At 43.9% G+C, this 18,735-nt stretch overlaps 1 long non-coding RNA gene across 4 annotated transcripts; it reads left to right on the top strand.

Moving 5' to 3' along the window:
• Nucleotides 1-162: 162 nt before the first annotated feature.
• On the top strand, nucleotides 163-17,562 carry LOC309799776. 4 transcript variants are annotated; one of them, XR_014293337.1, is made up of 6 exons: nucleotides 2,872-2,928; nucleotides 4,956-5,008; nucleotides 9,247-9,499; nucleotides 15,754-15,937; nucleotides 16,484-16,602; nucleotides 16,712-17,562. It is a non-coding gene; the product is annotated as an uncharacterized lncRNA (long non-coding RNA). The 4 variants fall into 4 exon arrangements; XR_014293336.1 differs by lacking the exons at nucleotides 2,872-2,928; nucleotides 4,956-5,008 and adding an exon at nucleotides 194-291; XR_014293335.1 differs by lacking the exons at nucleotides 2,872-2,928; nucleotides 4,956-5,008; nucleotides 9,247-9,499 and adding an exon at nucleotides 163-291.
• The last annotated feature ends 1,173 nt before the right edge of the window (nucleotides 17,563-18,735 follow it).

Here is an 18,735-nt window from a genome sequence, read left to right as displayed (position 1 = left end):
CGCCCGCGGGAGCGGCCGCCTCCGCCTGGGCGCGAGCCGCGTCCTGGAGAGCGAGGCCGTCGGCGTCGCGCGCGCGCGCCCAGCTCCGCGCGGCTCCGCCCCGCCCCCACTCCCACCTCCGGCGAGCGCGCGCGGCGCAGGCGCCCGGTGTCGACCGCCCGGCGGGGGCGCGCGGGGCCCAGTAGCCGGCAGGAAGCGGCCCCGCCCTTCGCGTGCGGCCTTGGGGCCGGGGCGGGAGCCTGGCTGCACGCTCGCACTTGACCTGCATCCGGGTTTTCTTGTTCCGCGCAGGTGAGGGGCTTGGGCGGTCTAGCTGGGGAGGGGGCTTTAGGTGACCCCGACGGCGGGACCTTTGGCGATCTTCTGGTCTTGCACCGTGACCAGAAATGACTTATCTCCTTTTCTTGCTTGGTCCCATTCAGTCGGTGGCAAGAATAGTTAGTAGGAATATAATGAACATTTACTGAGGGCTAGTTACTACGTACACTGCAACGCGTGCTTTGCAGGATTTACCTCATTTAACCTCACAACCAGCGAACCGAATATTATTATCCTCCTTTTATAGATGAAGAGGGCTTCCATGTGCTTAATTGCCCAAGGCGAGACAGCTAGTTAGGTGGTTGAGCTATAGGTTGCGTCCGGGTGCTGACTCCTTGTCCTGGGCTCTGAACCACGGTGGGCTTCTGCTGCAGCCGCCGCCTCCTCCTACCCCCCCTCCACCTCCTCTTCATCGTATGTACAATCCTAATAATATTTACATTTCTCATGTTTTATTCCCCGTTTGCAAAACACTTTTCACCGCACAGTCTTGCTTGATTCTCTCAGAAGCCTCTATTTCTTTTACAAATAGAAAGACCAAGGGCCTAAGCTGTTCAATGAGTTGTCCAAAGTTACTGTGGTAGGACTGGGGCTTCCTTTGTCAGGTTATTTAAAAAAAAAAAAATTTTTTTTTTCCCGAGGCGTCTGAGCCAAGCTTGGAAGGGAGCCTGTGTTCACAGAGAGGGAAACAGAGGCACAGAACAGGAAAGGAATTTGACTTAAGGGTGTGCAGTTAGAGGAAAATCAGCTCTGATCTCCCACATAGTCCCCTCTGAGGCAAAGTGAAGCAAATTGAAGGTCAAAATCAAGGAAGCAGTGCACTTAGCCCCTGGGTCATGGGACAGGAAGAAGGATTAAAGTGTGTAGAATACATCTAATCTCTGTTAGATTTAAACTAAGGAAACAGGATTGCATTATGGTCCCAATCATTCTTTAACAATTGACCTGGCACCATCACAAAGATATGTCCAACGGATCACCCCTCTGGCTTCCTGTTCATTGCTTGTGTTTTTTCTGTTGCTTCCAACCCTACTGCCCCTTGCTCCCCACCAAGTTCTCCCTTTCATTCACTTAACAAATATTTATTGAGAGCCACTTCATGCGTTAAGGTCACCCTAAGAACCGCAGTTATTTTTCTTCTCTAAATTTCTCAAACACAGCAACTTCAGCAAAAATTGAGTTTTTAGGTCAAATGAATTTGGAAATTGCTGCATTCTGTACCCCTGCATGGGGATCCATTAATGCATCTTAACACAGAAATGGCTCTGAGAGGTCCTAAAGTAAAAAAGACTGGTTTAGCCTTGTTTAACTCAGGGTTTAGGCCTTGTGCTGGGTACTAGGCTTACAGGGGTAAGGGCCACGCAAATCTACCTTCAGGAGCTCACAGATAGGGGAGACAGATAAGCAAACAACTAACTATGACACAACTTTATATGTACACTGATAGAGGCATTTGCAAAGTGCTGACAAAACAGAGGAAGAATCGAGCAATTCTACCTGGAAAACTGAGGGAAGGCTTTGCATTAAGAGGATATTTGAGTAGGATTTTTCTAGGTGGAGAATATGGAAAAGGACATTCCATAGAAATAATGGCATATTTAGAGATAAAAAGGTATGCCTTTATGTTGGTCTTTGGGATAAGTATTAAATATTATTCAAGAGTTTTTTTTTTGTTTTTGTTTGCATGCAATATATCACTCAAACTGGATTAAACAGCAAATGGAATTCATTACCTCATATAATGCAGAAAAGCTGCGGGCTTCAAGCATGGCTGGATCTAAGGGCTTAAAAGTATGACATCAAGATTTGATCTCCATTTCTTAACTCTGTTTTCCTTTGTGTTGACTTCTTTCTCAGGCTGCCTTTCCCCCATGAGATAGCAGAATGGCTGCTAACAACTTCACATCATATCCTTACCATTAGAGAGTTTCTTTAATTCAGTGCTGTCAACAGAAGTCCCAGGACTGCATCTTGTTGGTCTAACTTGGGTTACTTGTGCATCGTTAAGCCACTCTCTTCAGAAGGGGCCTGGACTATTCTGATAGCCCAGACCTGGGTCACGTGCTAACCTCTAGAGCTAAGGTGTGGTCAGTAGCTCTTAAATCTCATGGACTGAGAATTGGGGAAAGGTGACTTCCTGTGTGACCAAAAATTTTCTCTTGGTCCCTTTATCTACTGTACCTTTTTTTCTTCCTGATTTGTGCCTTAGGAGATACCAGCATGGACTGCTTCAATGGGTCCCTAATTCTCTGGCTTACAGTTGAATTTATCCATAGAAGACATTGGAAGCGTGCAGAGGATTGGAGGAGGATGAAGTTAGGCCCCTTTCACAGGCCCTTTCCCTTCTGGGTCACTGCATGTTGGCCACATACCTCTGCTGAGTCTTCTTTCTAGTGCCCCTCTTCATACAGGTCTCTCCTGGCTCCGGTAGAGTCTCCCTTCTCTTGGCCTAGAGGTGGTAGTAGCCCCCTACTGCTGGCAGCCCCAGAGTTTCATCCTATCATTCCTTCTTGTTTCCCTCAACCCTGCCCACACGTTTGTATATAACCTTTACGAAACTCAGCTCAGACTAACCTTCTGCGGGAACACTGACGGTTACATTCACCAAAGGTAATTCAAGTTTTTATTACCGAAAGGGAAATGAGTAAAGAGCAGGCAACAGGTGATAAGATAGCAATACTGATTTGGTAGAGCTATTACAATAAGGCAGACCAGAGATGACAGTGGCTTGGACAAGGGTTATAGGAAAGGAAGTGGTGAAAAATAGTATGTTCCTGGTGAAATTTAAAGGCAAAGTTAACAAAAGTTACTGATGAATTATATGTAAGTTATGAGCATGAGAGAGGAGTTGGGATAGAAGCAGCTGGAAGACACAGGTCTGGAGCTTAGGAGTGGGCTCAAACCAAGCATAGTGATTTTGGAAGGAGGTGTGCGGGGTAGTTGAAATCATTAGCTCAGGTGAGATGACCCCGGAGGAGCAGGTGGAAAAGAAACACAAAAAGGGCAAAGGGCCGAATCCAGAACAACATCCGTCTTTACATGATGGGCAGAGGAAGAGGTGCCATCTTGTATCTATCAACTAGGTTGTGAGCAACTTAAGAACAAGAATGGAATCTTCCACATCTTCCCTCTTACATTGTGCCCACAGTGTATAAGTGCTTGTTATGAATGAACTTCACGTAGTTTTGCATTTCTAACACTCCCTCCCTCTCCTCCTCATCATTGTGAGGTTTGAGTTACAGGCAGAGAAAAAAAGAGAAAGAAATTGATCCCTTGTGACTCAATCCATTGAAACCTATGCCAAGGTTGATAAGCATTTTTGCTGTCCTGAAAAACTCAAGTAGAACCCGTCAGATAAGGCTACAGATCCTGAGTAGCTCATCTCTTACCTTGGAGGAGAATTTCCAGACAGATGGTTTCATTTTAGATTTTGTTATTCTTATCTGAGTAGACTTAAAAGTCAATACTTTAAAAAGTTCTTATTAGGTTTGTGCTATGGAATTAATAGAAATGATAAAAGATCTCCATCTCACACTCCAGTGTTGCTGGTGGAATGTAAAAGGAGACAACCAATTTTTGGGAACTTTTGCCAGTTTTTCAAGCTAAGTGTACATCTACCCTGTGACTTGGAAATTCAACTCCTAGTTATATATTCACAAAAAATGTCAGCAGATACCCCCCCAAAGGGGGAGGGGTTGTACAAGAATGCTTTTTAACATCTTTATTCATTCAGAATATGCACAAACTGGGAATATTATAAATGTTCATCAAAAGAAGAATGGATAAGCAAACTATGGTATATTCCAACAATGGAATACTACACAGCCATAAAAAGAATAAACTACTGATACACATAACAGCATAAATAAATCTCAAAAAATTGTTGGGCAAAAAGAAGGCAGACACCAAAGAGTAATAGATGTATGATTCCATTTACATGAGGTTAAATAAAAGGCCAAACTAATCTATGGTGATCAGCATCAGAATAGTGGTTGCATCTGAAGGATGGAGATTGATTGGAAAGGGGTACAAAAGAACATTCAGGGAACATTCACATTTATTGGATTTCTACTATTTGCCCAGCACTGTTCTAGGCATTGAGAAGACAGTGGTGAACAAAACAGACCATGTCCCTGCTTTTATACAGATCTAAGTTCTTTTCATTGGCTGCGTAGCATCAATGCACTTTAAATAGAAAAAAGTGGCCTTTCTTTAAATATAATCAATGACAAGTCTGAGGAACTTTCTTCTCCATTTCTTTAGTTGCTGGTGGGAAGGCAGCAAAATACAATGGAAAGAGCATGGGCTTCAGGAAGTCAGCTCCACCATCACTGGTGGTTTGATCTTCGAGCGGTTTCTTTAAACCCACCGAACCTCACTTTTCCAGTCTGTTGAATGACAATGATGATATCTGCGTTGCAGGGTTGTTTTCTAAAGAGCTAGACACATTACAGTTGCTCAGTAAACATTAGTTGGTTTATTATCAGTTTACAAGTAAATGTTATTCAAGGCAGCAATGTGTTACCTCCCTTGCAGCTAGGCATAAATTAATTTTGCCCAGTGAGCTATGAGCAAAAGGAAGCTGACTTAGCTGGGAGAGGTACCCTGTGCACTTCTACTGTTCCTCTTTCTTCTAGCCTGCAATATGAATATGATAGCTGGAGCTCCAGCAGCCATTTTGGACCAGGAGGTAACCTTGAAGATGGAAGCCACACGCTGGGGTGGTGGATCCAAAGGATGTGGATCCCGGATCCTTTGTGACACTGGAGCTGCCATACCAGCCCTGGGTTGCCTGTATCCAGACTGCCTTTACCTGGGAGAGAAGTATTCTTCTATACTGTTAGGTGTCTGTTGCAGCGAAACCTAATCCCAAATGATATACCTTGTGAGTGACCCACAGTTCCCTATACTACTTTTTTTTGCAGTACGCGGGCCTCTCACTGTTGTGGCCTCTCCCGTTGCAGAGCACAGGCTCCAGGTGCGCAGGCTCAGTGGCCATGGCTCACGGGCCCAGCCACTCCGTGGCATGTGGGATCTTCCTGGACCGGGGCACGAACCCATGTCCCCTGCATCGGCAGGCAGACTCTCAACCACTGCACCACCAGGGAAGCTCTCCCTATACTACTTTTCATGGCATCTATCACAGTTGTATTTAAGAGAATAATTATGCAGTTACTGATTTAATGGCCTAAGTCCATTACTAGAATATTAGTTTCATGGGGGCAGGGAGTAGTCTGTTCACTGATAAATCCCCAGCTCCTATAACAATATCTGGTTCTGGCATATAGTAGGTGCTCAATAAATGTGGAAGAGAGAAAGGGAGGGAGGAAACAGAGCTGCTTCTGATCGTGAGAGAGATCACCTCATGAGAGAACACACACTGAGAAAGGAAGAGGCCTGAAGATGGAAGCCTGCCTGCCTGCCAATTGGTCTCTGTCTCTGTCTCTCTGTCTCAAAGGCTCATAGGACCCAGGCATATTAGATATTTAAATTCACAGCCTGCCACAGACTCTAGATCTCCTATGGGATTTGCCTTGTAGATGACACCTTTTCCTGAAGAGGCTTTAATTACCCAGCCTCCCTGGTAACACCCTCATTTATCTCCTCTTCCTGGAAAATCAGTCATTCCCCAAAGAAGAGAGTTACAACATGATCCAAGAGCCGGCTGGGAAGGGAGGAAGCTTCTTACCAGCACCATTGGTTGGGAGATGAGTGATGTCGATTTTTTATACTTAAAATTTCTCATTATAAAAACTAGACTTGGGGCTTCCCTGGTGGTGCAGTGGTTGGGAGTCCGCCTGCCGATGCAGGGGACACGGGTTCGTGCCCCGGTCCGGGAAGATCCCACATGCCGCGGAGCGGCTGGGCCCGTGAGCCATGGCCGCTGAGCCTGCGCGTCCGGAGCCTGTGCTCCGCTATGGGAGAGGCCACAACAGTGAGAGGCCCGCGTACCGCCAAAAAAAAAAAAAAAAAAAAAAACCTAGGTTTTTATGGATAATTTGAAAACAAAAGGATAAATAAGAAAATTAAAATCACTTATAACTCCATGATCTAGAGATTATTCAATATTTTGGTATATTTCCTTTCAATCTTTTTTGTAAGATGAGGTATATCAGTGCCTTCTGAAGCCTGGATGCTGTGTAAGATTTCATCCAGCTATGTTCCTCTAAATTACGAAGAATCAGTCCTATTTGCCTGCAGACTCAGAGGCTGCAGAATTCACTGCAGATGGGCTCAAGAGCAGCAGGGCTACTCCACGCTGGAAGGAGCTGCTCTTTAACTGTTGCATTTCTTGAATTTGTTAGGAGGAGATATTATTTCCTGATAAGTTTGAGCTGCAGATGGATAGAGGATAATAAGAGCTAGATGACCATCATCAGGAGAGGAGGTGGGGCACAGAAAATAAGGGAAGAAAATGGAACATTAAAAATAGGCAGCTGCATGAATAGCCCAGGAATTCAAATTATCTTGATTTTTCTTGAGTATCAGGGTTTGATCAGGAGACAGAAGTCACACTAGTGATTTGAACAGAAAGAATTTAATATAAAGAATTGTTACTTACATATAAAGTTATTCACTAGTAACTAAACAGGGAAAAAAAAGGGATCACAGAGGTAGCAACTGCAGGAAGCAGCTTCCCATTCCTAGGATGAAAGGAACCAACGGAAGAGGTTTAATTATTAAAACTTAGAAGATAAGAGGATATACAGCCATAAAAAGGAACGAAGCACAGATATGTGCTACAACTTTGATGAACTGTGAAAACATCATGCTAAGTGAAAGAAACCAGTCACACTAGTCCACATATTGCACAATTCCATTCATGTCAAAGTCCAAAACAGAGGAATCTACAGAGACAGAAGATAGCTTAGAGGCTGCCAGTGGCTGGGAGGGTGGGGATAGGGAGTATAGGAAATATGGGCAGGGGGGGTGTGATAGCTACAGGGTACAGGTTTGTTTTTTTTTTTTATTGTGGTAAAATATGTGTAACACAAAATATACTATTTTAACCATTTTTAAGTACACAGTTTAGTGACATTAAGTACATTTGCACTGATGTGCAACCATCACCACCATCCATCTCCAGAACATTTTTCATCTTTCCAAATTGAATCTCTCTACCCAGTCAACTCCCCACCGCCCTCCCCCCATTCCTGGCAGCCACCATTCCCTGCTTTCTGTCTCTATGAATCTGACTACTCTAAGTACCTCATGTAAGTGGAATCATACAGTATTTGTCCTCTTGTGTCTGCCTTATTTCACTTAGCATAATGTTTTCCAGTTTGATCTATATTGCAGGATATGTCAGAATGTCCTTCCTTTTAAGGCTGAATAATATTCTGTTGTATGTATACACCACATTTTATTTATCCACCTGTCAAAGGACACTTGAGTTGATTCCATCTTTTGGCTGTTACGAATAATGCTGCTGTGAACGTGGGTATTCAAATATCTGTTTGAGTCCCTGCTTTCCATTCTTTCTTGTATATGCCCAGAAGTGGCATTTCTGGATCATATGGTAACTCTATTTTTAAAATTTTGAGAAATCACCGTACTGTTTTCCATACTGGCTGCATCATTTTACATTCCCACTAGCAGTGCACGGGGTTCTAGTTTCTCCATATCCTCACCAACACCTGTTATTTTCTTTTTTTCTTCTTTTGGAGCAGAGAAAGGTTTATTTCAGGGCCAAGAAAGGAGAACAGACAGCTTATGGTCAAAAGACCCAAATTTCCCAATGGCTTTCAGGGCAACTTTTTTTTTTTTTTTTTTTTTGCGGTACGCGGGCCTCTCACTGTTGTGGCCTCTCCCGTTGCGGAGCACAGGCTCCGGACGCGCGGGCTCAGCGGCCATGGCTCACGGGCCCAGCCGCTCTGCGGCGTGTGGGATCTTCCCAGACCGGGTCACGAACCCGCATCCCCTGCATCGGCAGGCGGACTCTCAACCACTGCGCCACCAGGGAAGCCCTCAGGGGAACATTTTTAAAGGCAACATTTGCGGGGGGAAGGCTGAAGGATTCATGACTTTCTTCTCATTGATTGGTTGTGAAGTAACAGTGTGGTGTTTTAGGAATCTTAATCATCAACCTTCTGGTTCTGAACAGTCTGGGGTCTAGTGCTTGTGCTCAGCAGGTAGTTGCCATCCTCCACGTGAGTATGGGGGTCTTAGTTCCCGTAGAACAACTGGTTTCAGGACTTAACTGAAGCTGAGGTTCTCGATGTCTCATCTCAGAAAGAATTCAGTGAGAGGCAAAGTGATAGCTAAGAAGTGGATTTATTTAGAGAGAAACACTCCGCAGACAGAGTGTGGGCCATCTCAGAAGGTGAGAAAGTCCACCTATTGGTTTCTTTTTAGGGTTTCTTTTAGAGGTGATGAAAATGTTCTAAAATTAATGGTGGTGATGGTTGCACATACCCATGGATATACTAAGAAACATTGAATTGTACAGTTTAGATGAGTGAATTGTATGGTATGTGAATTATGTCAATAAGGACGTTAAATGTGTAAGAGGAGGGCACAGCAGGCCCGGGCCCCAGACCTCTGAGGAGGGGGTGCTGATGTCTCTGAGGGGTTGCTATGAAGTTGGTTGTCCAAGTGCTGGAAAGAACTGCAAAACCAGATTCAGCTGCTGCTGTGCTAGAGTGAAGCAGTGTTGCTGAGTGATGTACTTTCGAACAGGAAATAGGAAGGAGTAAGTCCTTCTTCCTCGTGCAGCCTCACTGTCTCCCTCACCGGGAGCAGCTGGCAAAGCAGAAAGGCGGTTTCAGCCCCGGCACCCCAAAGCCATCCGCTGGAAGTGTGGGTTTAGAACTGAGAGAAAATCTTAATGACAGGCTGTCTTTTTTTTTTTTTTTTTTTTTTTTTGGTACGCGGGCTTCTCACCGCTGTGGCCTCTCCCGTTGCGGAGCACAGGCTCCGGACGCACAGACTCAGCAGCCATGGCTCACGGGCCCAGCCGCTCCGCGGCAAGTGGGATCTTCCCGGACCGGGGCATGAACCCGTGTCCCCTGCATCTACAGGCGGACTCGCAACCACTGCGCCACCAGGGAAGCCCATGACATGCTGTCTTAATCAGCTTGGGTTGCTATAACAAAATACCATAACCTGGGTGGCTTATCAACAACAGACATTTATTTCTCAGTTCTGGAGGGTGGAAGTCCAAGATCACGATCAGGTTCTGGTGAGTGCCTTCTTCCTGGTTTACAGATGTCTTCTTGTGTATCCTCACATGGCAGAGAGAGAGAGCAAGCCAGCTCTCTGGCCTCTTCTTTTTTTGTTGTTGTTAGTTTCTGGTGTGCAGTGAAATGATTCAGTTATACATATTCTTTTCCATTATAGGTTATTACAAGATATTGAATATAGTTCCCTGTGCTATACAGTAGGACCTTGTTGTTTATCTATTTTATATTCAGTCATTTGTATCTGCTAATCCCAAACTCCTAATTTATCTCTCCATACTCCCTTTTCCCTTTGGTAATCATAAGTTTGTTTTCCATGTCTGTGAGTCTGTTTCTGTTTTGTAAATAAGTTCATTTGTATATTTTAGATTCCACATATAAGTGATATCATGTGGTATTTGTCTTTATTGTTCTGACTTATTTCACTTAGTATGATAATCTCTAGGTTCATCCACATTGCTGCAAATGGCATTATTTTATTCTTTTATATGCTTGAGTAGTATTCCATTGTATGTATATACCACATCTTTACCCACTCATCTGTAGATGGACATTTAGTTTGCTTCCATGTCTTGGCTATTGTAAATAGTGCTGCTATGAACATTGGGGTGCGTGTATCTTTTCGAAGTATGGTTTTCTCTGGATATATGACCAAGAGTGGGATTGCTGGGTCATATAGTAACTCTATTTTTAGTTTTTTTAAAAATATTTATTTTATTTTACTTTTTATTAATTTTAATATTTTATTTATTTATTTGGCTGCATCGGGTCTTAGTTGCAGCATGTGGGATCTTTCGTTGCGGCACATGGGCTTCTCTTTAGTTGAGGTGCATGGGCTCTAGAGCGTGCGGGCTTAGTTGCCCTGCAGCATATGGGATCTTAGTTTCTTGACCAGGGATCGAACCCACGTCCCCTGCATTGGAAGGCAAATTCTCTACCACTGGACCACCAGAGAAGTCCCTATTTTTAGTTTTTTAAGGAACCTACATACTGTTTTCCATAGTGGCTGCACCAATTTACATTCCCACCAACAGTGCAGGAGGGTTCCCTTTTCTCCACATCCTCTCCAGCATTTATTATCTGTAGACTTTTTAATGACAGCCATTCTGACCAGTGCGAGATGGTACCTCATTGTAGTTTTGATTTGCATTTCTCTAATGATTAGTGATGTTGAGCATTCTTTCATGTGTTTGTTGGCCATCTGTGTGTCCTCTTTGGAGAAATGTCTATTTAGATCTTCTGCCCACGTTTTGATTGGGTTGTGTTTTTTTGTTTGTTTTTTAAATTAATTAATCAATCAATCAGTTAATTAATTAATGGCTGTGTTGGGTCTTTGTTGCTGTGTGCAGGCTTTCTCTAGTTGCAGTGAGCGGGGGCTACTCTTTGTTGTGGTGCGAGGGCTTCTCATTGTCGTGGCTTCTCTTGTTGCGGAGCACGGGCTCTAGGCGCACGGGCTTCAGTAGTTGTGGCACATAGGCTCAGTAGTTGTGGCTTGCAGGCTCTAGAGCTCTGGCTCAGTACTTGTGGCACACGGGCTTAGTTGCTCCGTGGCACGTGGGATCTTCCCCGGCCAGGGCTCGAACCTGTTTCCCTTGCATTGGCAGGCAGATTCTTAACTGCTATGCCACCAGGGAGGCCCTGTTTGTTTGTTTTGTTATTGAGCTGTATGAGCTGTTTATATATTTTGGAAATTAAGCCCTTGTCAGTTGTATTGTTCGCAAATATCTTCTCCCAGTCTGTAGATTGTCTTTTTGTTTTGTTTATGGTTTCCTTTGCTGTGCAAAAGCTTGTAAGTTTGATTAGGTCCCATTTGCTTATTTTTGCTTTTATTTATTATTGCTTTGGGAGACTGAACTAAGAAAACATTGCTATGATTTATGTCAGAGAGTGTTTTGCCTGTGTTCTCTTCTAGGAGTTTTATGGTGTTCTGTCTCATATTTAAGTCTTTAAGCCATTTTGAGTTTATTTTTGTGTATGGTGTGAGGGTGTGTTCTAACTTCATTAATTTACATGTGGCTGTCCAGCTTTTCCAACACCACTTGCCAAAGAGATTATCTTTTCTCCATTGTATATTCTTGCCTTCTTTGTCAAAGATTAATTGACCATAGGTGTATGGGTCTATTTCTGGGCTCTTTTTTCTGTTCCATTGATCCATATGTCTGTTTTTGTGCCAATACCATGCTGTTTTGATTACTGTAGCTTTGTAGTATTGTCTGAAGTCTGGGAGTGTTATGCCTCCAGCCTTGTTCTTTTTCTTCAGGATTGCTTTGGCAATTCTGGGTCTCTTATGGCTCCATGTAAATTTTAGGATTATTTGTTCTATCGATAGTTCTGTGAAAAATTTCATGGGTAATTTGATAGGGAGCACATTAAATCTGAAGATTGCTTTAGGTAGTATGGCCATTTTAGCAATATTAATTCTTCCAATGCAAGAGCATGGGATATCTTTCCATTTCAACTTCTTTTATCAGTGTTTTATAGTTCTCAGTGTATAAGTATTTCACCTACTTGGTCAGGTTTATTCCTAAGTATTTTATCCTTTTTTGATGTGATTTTAAAAAGGATTTTTCTGATGTTTCATTGTTAATATAAAGAAACACAACAGATTTCTGCATGTTAATCTTGTATTTTGCTACCTTGCTGAATTTGTTTGTCAGTCCTAGTAGTTTTTTTTTTTTTTGCGGTATGCGGGCCTCTCACTGTTGTGGCCTCTCCCGTTGCGGAGCACAGGCTCCGGATGCGCAGGCCCAGCGGCCATGGCTCACGGGCCCAGCCGCTCCGCGGCATATGGGATCCTCCCAGACCAGGGCACGAACCTGTATCCCCTGCATCGGCAGGCAGACTCTCAACCACTGCGCCACCAGGGAGGCCCAGTCCTAGTAGTTTTTGTGTGGAGTCTTTAGTGGTTTCCATTTATAGTATCATGTCATCTGCACATAATGACAATTTTACCTCTTCCCTTCCAAGTTGAATAACTTTTATTTCTTTTTCTTGTCTGATTGCTCTGTCTAGGACTTCCAATATCATGTTGAATAGAAGTGGTGAGAGTGGGCATCCTTGTCTTGTTCCAGATTTTAGTGGGAAAGCTTTCCACTTTTCACCATTGAGTATTATGTTGGCTGTAGTTTTGTCATAAATAGCTTTTATTATGTTGAGATATTTTCCCGCTGTACCCACTTTGGTAATGTTTTTCCTTTTTTTTATTATGAATGGATGTTGAATTTTATCAAATGCCTTTTCTGCATCTACTGAGATGATCATGTGTTTTAGTCATTTCCTTTGTTGATGTGGTGTATCACACTGATTGATTTGTGTATGTTGAACCATGCTTATGACCCTCGGATGAACCCAACTTGATTGTGGTCTATGATCTTTTTTATGTGTTGTTGGATTTGGCTTGCTAGTATTTTATTGAGAATTTTTGCATCTATGTTCATGAAAGACATTGGCCTGTAATTTTCTTTTTTTGGTAGTATCTTTGTCTGGTTTTGGTAGTATCTTTATCAGGGTGGTGGCTTCATAGAATGACTTCGGGAGTGTTACCTCCTCTTCAGTCTTTTGCAAGAGTTTGAGAAGGATCAGTATAAGTTCTTCTTTGTATGTTTTGGTAGAATTCCTCAGTGAAGCCATCAGTCCTGGACTTTTGTTTGCAGGGAATTTTTTTTATTATAGATTCTATTTCACTTCTAGTGATCGGTCTGATCAAACTATTTATTTCTTCTTGATTCAGTTTTGGTGGGCTGTAGGTTTCTAGAAACTTGTCCATTTCTTCTAGGTTGTCCAATTTGTTGGCATCGCCTCTTCTTATAAGGGCACTAATCCCATTCATGACAGCTCTGCCCTCATGACCTAATTACCTCCCAAAGGCCCCGCCTCCAAATATCATCACATTGGGATTAGGGTCTCAGTACCTGAATTTGGGGGTCACACAAACATTCAGTCCATTGCATTTGCATACCTTGGCAACTGGAAGATTTTATCCTTCGGTATGACTGAGACTAGCTTTGTAGTTTCAGAAACTGTGTATGCAAGGGCATCTTCAAAAAGATACCCACAAGCTTGGTGATAAGGTTAAACTTGTAAAAATCCATTCATGAGTAGATGAGATACATGTCTGTTCAAAAGGCCTCCCAAAGGTGGCCAAGCCCCAAATGCAATGCAAGAAGCCAAAATCTAAGCACCTAGCTCTTTGACTTTGGCCTGTGGCTCTGTGCCTCTACTTGTACTGCTCCCTAGCTTAAAGGAAAATAATAACAGTAGCTAATGTTATTGAGACGTCACTTAGTACCAGGCATTGTTCTATATTACATCCTTACAACAAACTGCAAGGGAGGCAGTATTACCATGCCAATTTTACAGATGAGGAAACTGAGGTTTGGAGGGGTTATGTACTTTCCTAAGGTTTCAGAGAAAGAAAGTTCCAGAGCCTGTACTCTTAGCCTTGATATTGTGCTGCCTCCCTGTGTCCTGCTCTGTGCTTCTCTTAGCTATTATTGGACAGGCCATATGATCTTCCTTCAGTCAGGGAGCAATATCACCAGAGATCTAGAAGACACTAAAAAAACCCCACCTAAATGACCAGACCAGAGATCATGTGCTCAGTTGTATTACAATGTGTGTGGCCACTGAGTGGTTTTCAAATGCTACCAGCATTCATCTTGATGTTGCCAGTGTCTAAAGGATCAGGCTGAGTTGCCTCAGTTCTGGGAGGGACCAGTGAGTTGGGCTTTTTTTTGACAAAGCCAAATTCTTGAGGAAAGACTTGTTCTTTCAGGGCTCAGTGGGATTAGTCAGGTCTGGGTTCTCAGGTGCTCAGAGAAACCTGGTGGAGGAGAAAGGGGATGGGCAGCTAGCCCCATGGTGTGGAGGCCTACCTGGAACCAGATGAGAGTCCTGCTTGTGAAGGGTTCCTGAGATTCTGTTTGGACCTGTGGGCTCAAAAGAAGCTATTTCCAGGGGCTGCTGAAGGCCTGACCCATGCTTTGGAGGGGGAGGCCCATGGTAAGGACCAGAGAGGGTAGGGGGAGTATATATCAGTGGGAGGTCACCAGCAGGGGGCAGCTGACCCAGCTCAGTGATGGTCTCAAAGCGGCTGGTAGAGCAGAGGTCATGGCAAGAGGAGTAATTAAGAAAGGAAAACCCAAGAGATGTTACAGAGCACACAGTACACTTGAAATGTTTCCTGAGACTCTCTCAAAAAAGCAGAAGTTGGGGCTGGGGAAGAGAATGTCACACTGAAGTGGTTAATTTCCAGCTATTAGAAGCTTGTGCTATAATAATCTGGGTATAAAAAGGAAAAGTATTATTAGCCAAAGTCATGGTCTGGTGAGGCCTGGGTTGAATGGGTTACAGTTGAAGTGTAAATTAGATAAGCACATTTATCCAACAAATCAAGCTGTCGGCTTTAGGTGATTTGACTTGAGAGGAATTGACTCAGACACCTACCTTGCTCTTTTACTTCAAAAGTATCCCGTGTACTAAACTTACTGTGATAATCATTCCATGATGTGTGTGAGTTAAATCATAATGCTGTACATCTTAAACTTATACAGTGTTGTATGTCAATTATATCTTAATAAAACCGGAAGAAAAAAAAGTATCCCAGGTAACTTTGACCATTTTCTGAATTTACAGTTTTTCAGTTTTTAAAGTAGCAGCAGCGTACTGGAAATGCCCACAGAGTAGAGTTTGTTTTCTTTCTTTCTTTGAATCTTTCCTTCTTTGAATCTGTGATTCATTTCAGTCAGAATGGACACCAACACCTTTTAAGAGCAATGAAAGACATTTTCACATATTGAGGTATGGGGAAGTCATTCTGGCTTATACATAGGTTAACTTGATTTTATGCTAACACAGCCTGTTTGTGGCCTATCAAACAAACATTGTACGTCTGCTTTAATTATTAAAGAAAAGGACATATTGGCCAGAAGTAAAGTATGCCCATGTTAAAAATAAAGATTAAATGCCTACCTTCCTGGGATGCCAATGCTAGTACTCCTTTGATGATAAGACTCCCTTCCCAGGTGCCAAGGCCATACTGACTTGCTGTGTATGTGCTTGTCTGTTTGTTTGTTTGTTTTTAAAACTTGAAGGAATGTATCCCTGACTTATTTGGTTTTCTTTGTCCTGACAAGACACAAAATTGTGCTGAAAACCATGGTTCTCCAGAGCAGTTCCTCAGTTATCCGAGAGGCTGTCTCCTGGGCTGTAGTCCTCAGTTTGGCTCAAGTACAACTCTCTTCTATTCCTATTACAGGTTGGGACCTGGGACCTGGGACCTGGGACCCTTTGCTGCAGTACTTGCACCTGGACGAATATCTCCTCGACCAGCAGAATACAAGAAACTCTAAGGAACTAAAAATAACTGCCCACATGTGCAGTTGGGGCAAAATATGAACAATGGGGTACAAAAAGGCCAAAACCCAGCTGCCACTTCTGAGGTGCCAGGAGCAAAAGCAGGGTCCTGCGCATGATCCCTACAAGGGGGTGGGCAGACCACCTAAGCTGCCCCTCTGGCCTACCCACCGATCCACCCCACCCTCACCCCATTTAAGGGACCAGCTTGTCACCCCCTCAGGGAGTGAGCAAGGACACCTGTTTTTGCTCCCTTGTGCTGCAGCGATAAAGCCTTGCCTGAATTCCTTGTCTGGCCTCATCAATTTCTGTTGATTAAAGAGTCCAAAAACCCAGATCGGTAAAAGGAGTTTGCTGTCGTTCATGAGATGAGGCCCAGATTGATCTGGATTCAGAGCAGCTTTCACACTGAGGACCTATCAGTTTGCTACTATGAGTCCACATAAGTGGGCACCATGTGGGGGTCTTGGGAAAGCCCCTAGGGAGCCAGAGCCAGCTTTCCAGGCATGTGTGAATTGTGCACTCCTACACGACCCCACACTCAAAAGGGCCTCACACTTGGTTTAATGCTCTGCGTTTGCCATCTTGAAGTTCTTAATAATTTTATCTTTGAACATCTTTCTGTTTGTCAGCAAGGTCTGATGGGTGCCACATGCGTGTGAGCAGAGGAGTTAAAAGCATCGTGTGTGCGGCTTTCTTTGCACATAGGATTCCTGATGTCCTCACCAGCCGTGCTCAAGGCAAATCCTAGGTGACCGTTAGGCCTGTGATTCAGTGGGGGCAGGGGTGGGAGTGGGGAAGGACTGACATTCTGGAGAGTCTACACTTTCCATTCCAACTGAAACTTTCTTCCAATGCAGGAAGAAGGCAACGGACAAGGATCCCCATCACGTCCTTCTAACACGTGTTACTTCCCTGTGTCAGCCTATCAGACAACCACATCTGCTGAAAATGATGACCTAGATGGAAAGGGAAAGCTCAGGCCACCCACAGCTCCTTCTCTTTTTATTTCTTTACTCATCAATAAGCTGAAGGCAGAGAATGTTGGTAGGATACGTGTATACCCATTAAGAAATGAAAACAGTTGAGTTAGTTTTGTGTAGGATTTCCATTGTTCAGGTAAGAACACAATACCTAGTCATGCACAAGCAATGAAATACGAATTGTGTCATATCAGTGATTTCCATATGAGTTAGTGCTCTTATATTTGCATTTAAAATGGGTATTGCATAAAATAAAAATGAATGGTAAAAAATGGTCCCTTTAATGGCACTTTTTCTCACTTTTTGGGCCCCTGCACTTTCGTTTTGCAGCGGGTCCTGGATGTTATGTAGCTGGCCCTGCAGTTACCCTAGTTTGGACTGAAAAGTCGCCTCCGCCTTCTCCTGAACTCCAGGTCCAGCTCAGCCCGGGCTCTGGGGCTGAGACACAGTGCCTGCTCTCCACCACACCCAGGGCCATGTCCACAGCTTCCGTCTCCCCTTCTGGGTTCTCTTGTTTCCTGCTTAGTCCTGGCCCCATGAAATTTCATCATCAGTCCCTCAATTGTATTAACCATCACACTTTATATTGTTTGCTTCGTTTTCTGACTCCTTTGTATGGAGTTTCTCTTTTTTTCATTGCTGTATGTATGTACTTAGCACATGACAAGTGCTCAAAACACCATTTTTTCACTTTTTATTATGAAAATTTCAAGCATATACGAAAACAGAGAGGACAATTTAATGAATCCTTGTGGACTATTGCCGGCTTTGACTACACTATCCTGCCATTCTTGTTTCACCTCAACAATTTTAATCTTTCTCTTTCATTGTTGGATTTCTTCAAATGCCTTGTAATTCTCGGTGGACAATTCCCACTTATGAATGAAGAGCTATATTGCTTCCTGCAGAGAGTTGGGTGGGTTTCCTTCGCAGTCGTGTGGGTTTGTTTATTCAAAGGCTTACGGTCCCCTCTGTGGGAGGGGTAATTTTTGTCTCTGAGGAAGTGAACAGGGTCTCTCCATCAGCTTCCCCTTCAGGTGTGTGAGTGTGGAGCCGGCAGGCTGCCTGGGGACGCAGGCAAAAATAAGCAAGACTGACTCTAGGGGTAGGGAGCTTCAGTGTCTATCATGCCTGCACAGGGCTGTCTTTCCTTATTTGTCCTCCTGGTTATTCTAGAGGTCCATTCATTTCTTCAGCTTCATCTTGACCCCGCACCCCCGCCACAGTATCCTTACTGTGGGCCCTCTACAGCCAAATCACTTCCACTGTTTAGAGTAATTCTTAGGGCTTCAACTGGGGCATAGCTGCTCTGTGCCTGTCGGCACAGCAATCCCTCGGATTGCTGCCCAGAGCACTCTTGTTCTTGATACCTACTGACTTTAAGCCCAAAGCCGCTCTGGGATGGAGAGGAAGTGAATGCGTGTGCTTAGGCTCCATATTGAATGGGAAACTCTAACAAATATTTTTGGCATAATTAAATTTTTTTTCTCCCACTTAAGTTCAGAGAGTGTGGCTTCTTCATCTGTGGTCTCCAGGGCTTATCCAGAGGCTCGTGGGCCTGGGTCCCAGTTTTCCAGGGTCTTCCTCCAAGCTCTGAGGCAGAGCATCAGCCTCCGTTTCAGCTCCTCTGAGTTTCAGCTCCGGGGCGCCTCCTCCAGGCATCTAAGTTGTAATCATTCCAACCTCTTCCTTTATTCCCCCCAGCCTTCGGGGTGGGAGCTGCGTCTTATCTGTAGGATACTTAGCGGTCTTTCTGTACCCTTTCAGTTGCCTAGTGAAGAACTTCATTCCTAGTTACCAATTCTTTATATTAAAATTTCTGTTCCAAAAACTGGCGTGGTTTCTGTCTCCTGACTGGACCCTGATTGATACAATAGTTGCCTAAAATACCATATACTCAG

This window comes from Mesoplodon mirus (assembly GCF_964341445.2).
Source record: "Mesoplodon mirus genome assembly, chromosome: 3".
In the NCBI taxonomy this organism is placed as follows: Eukaryota; Metazoa; Chordata; class Mammalia; order Artiodactyla; family Ziphiidae; genus Mesoplodon; species Mesoplodon mirus.
Note: the sequence above shows the minus strand (reverse complement) of the source record. Positions and strands in the feature narration are given on the sequence as shown.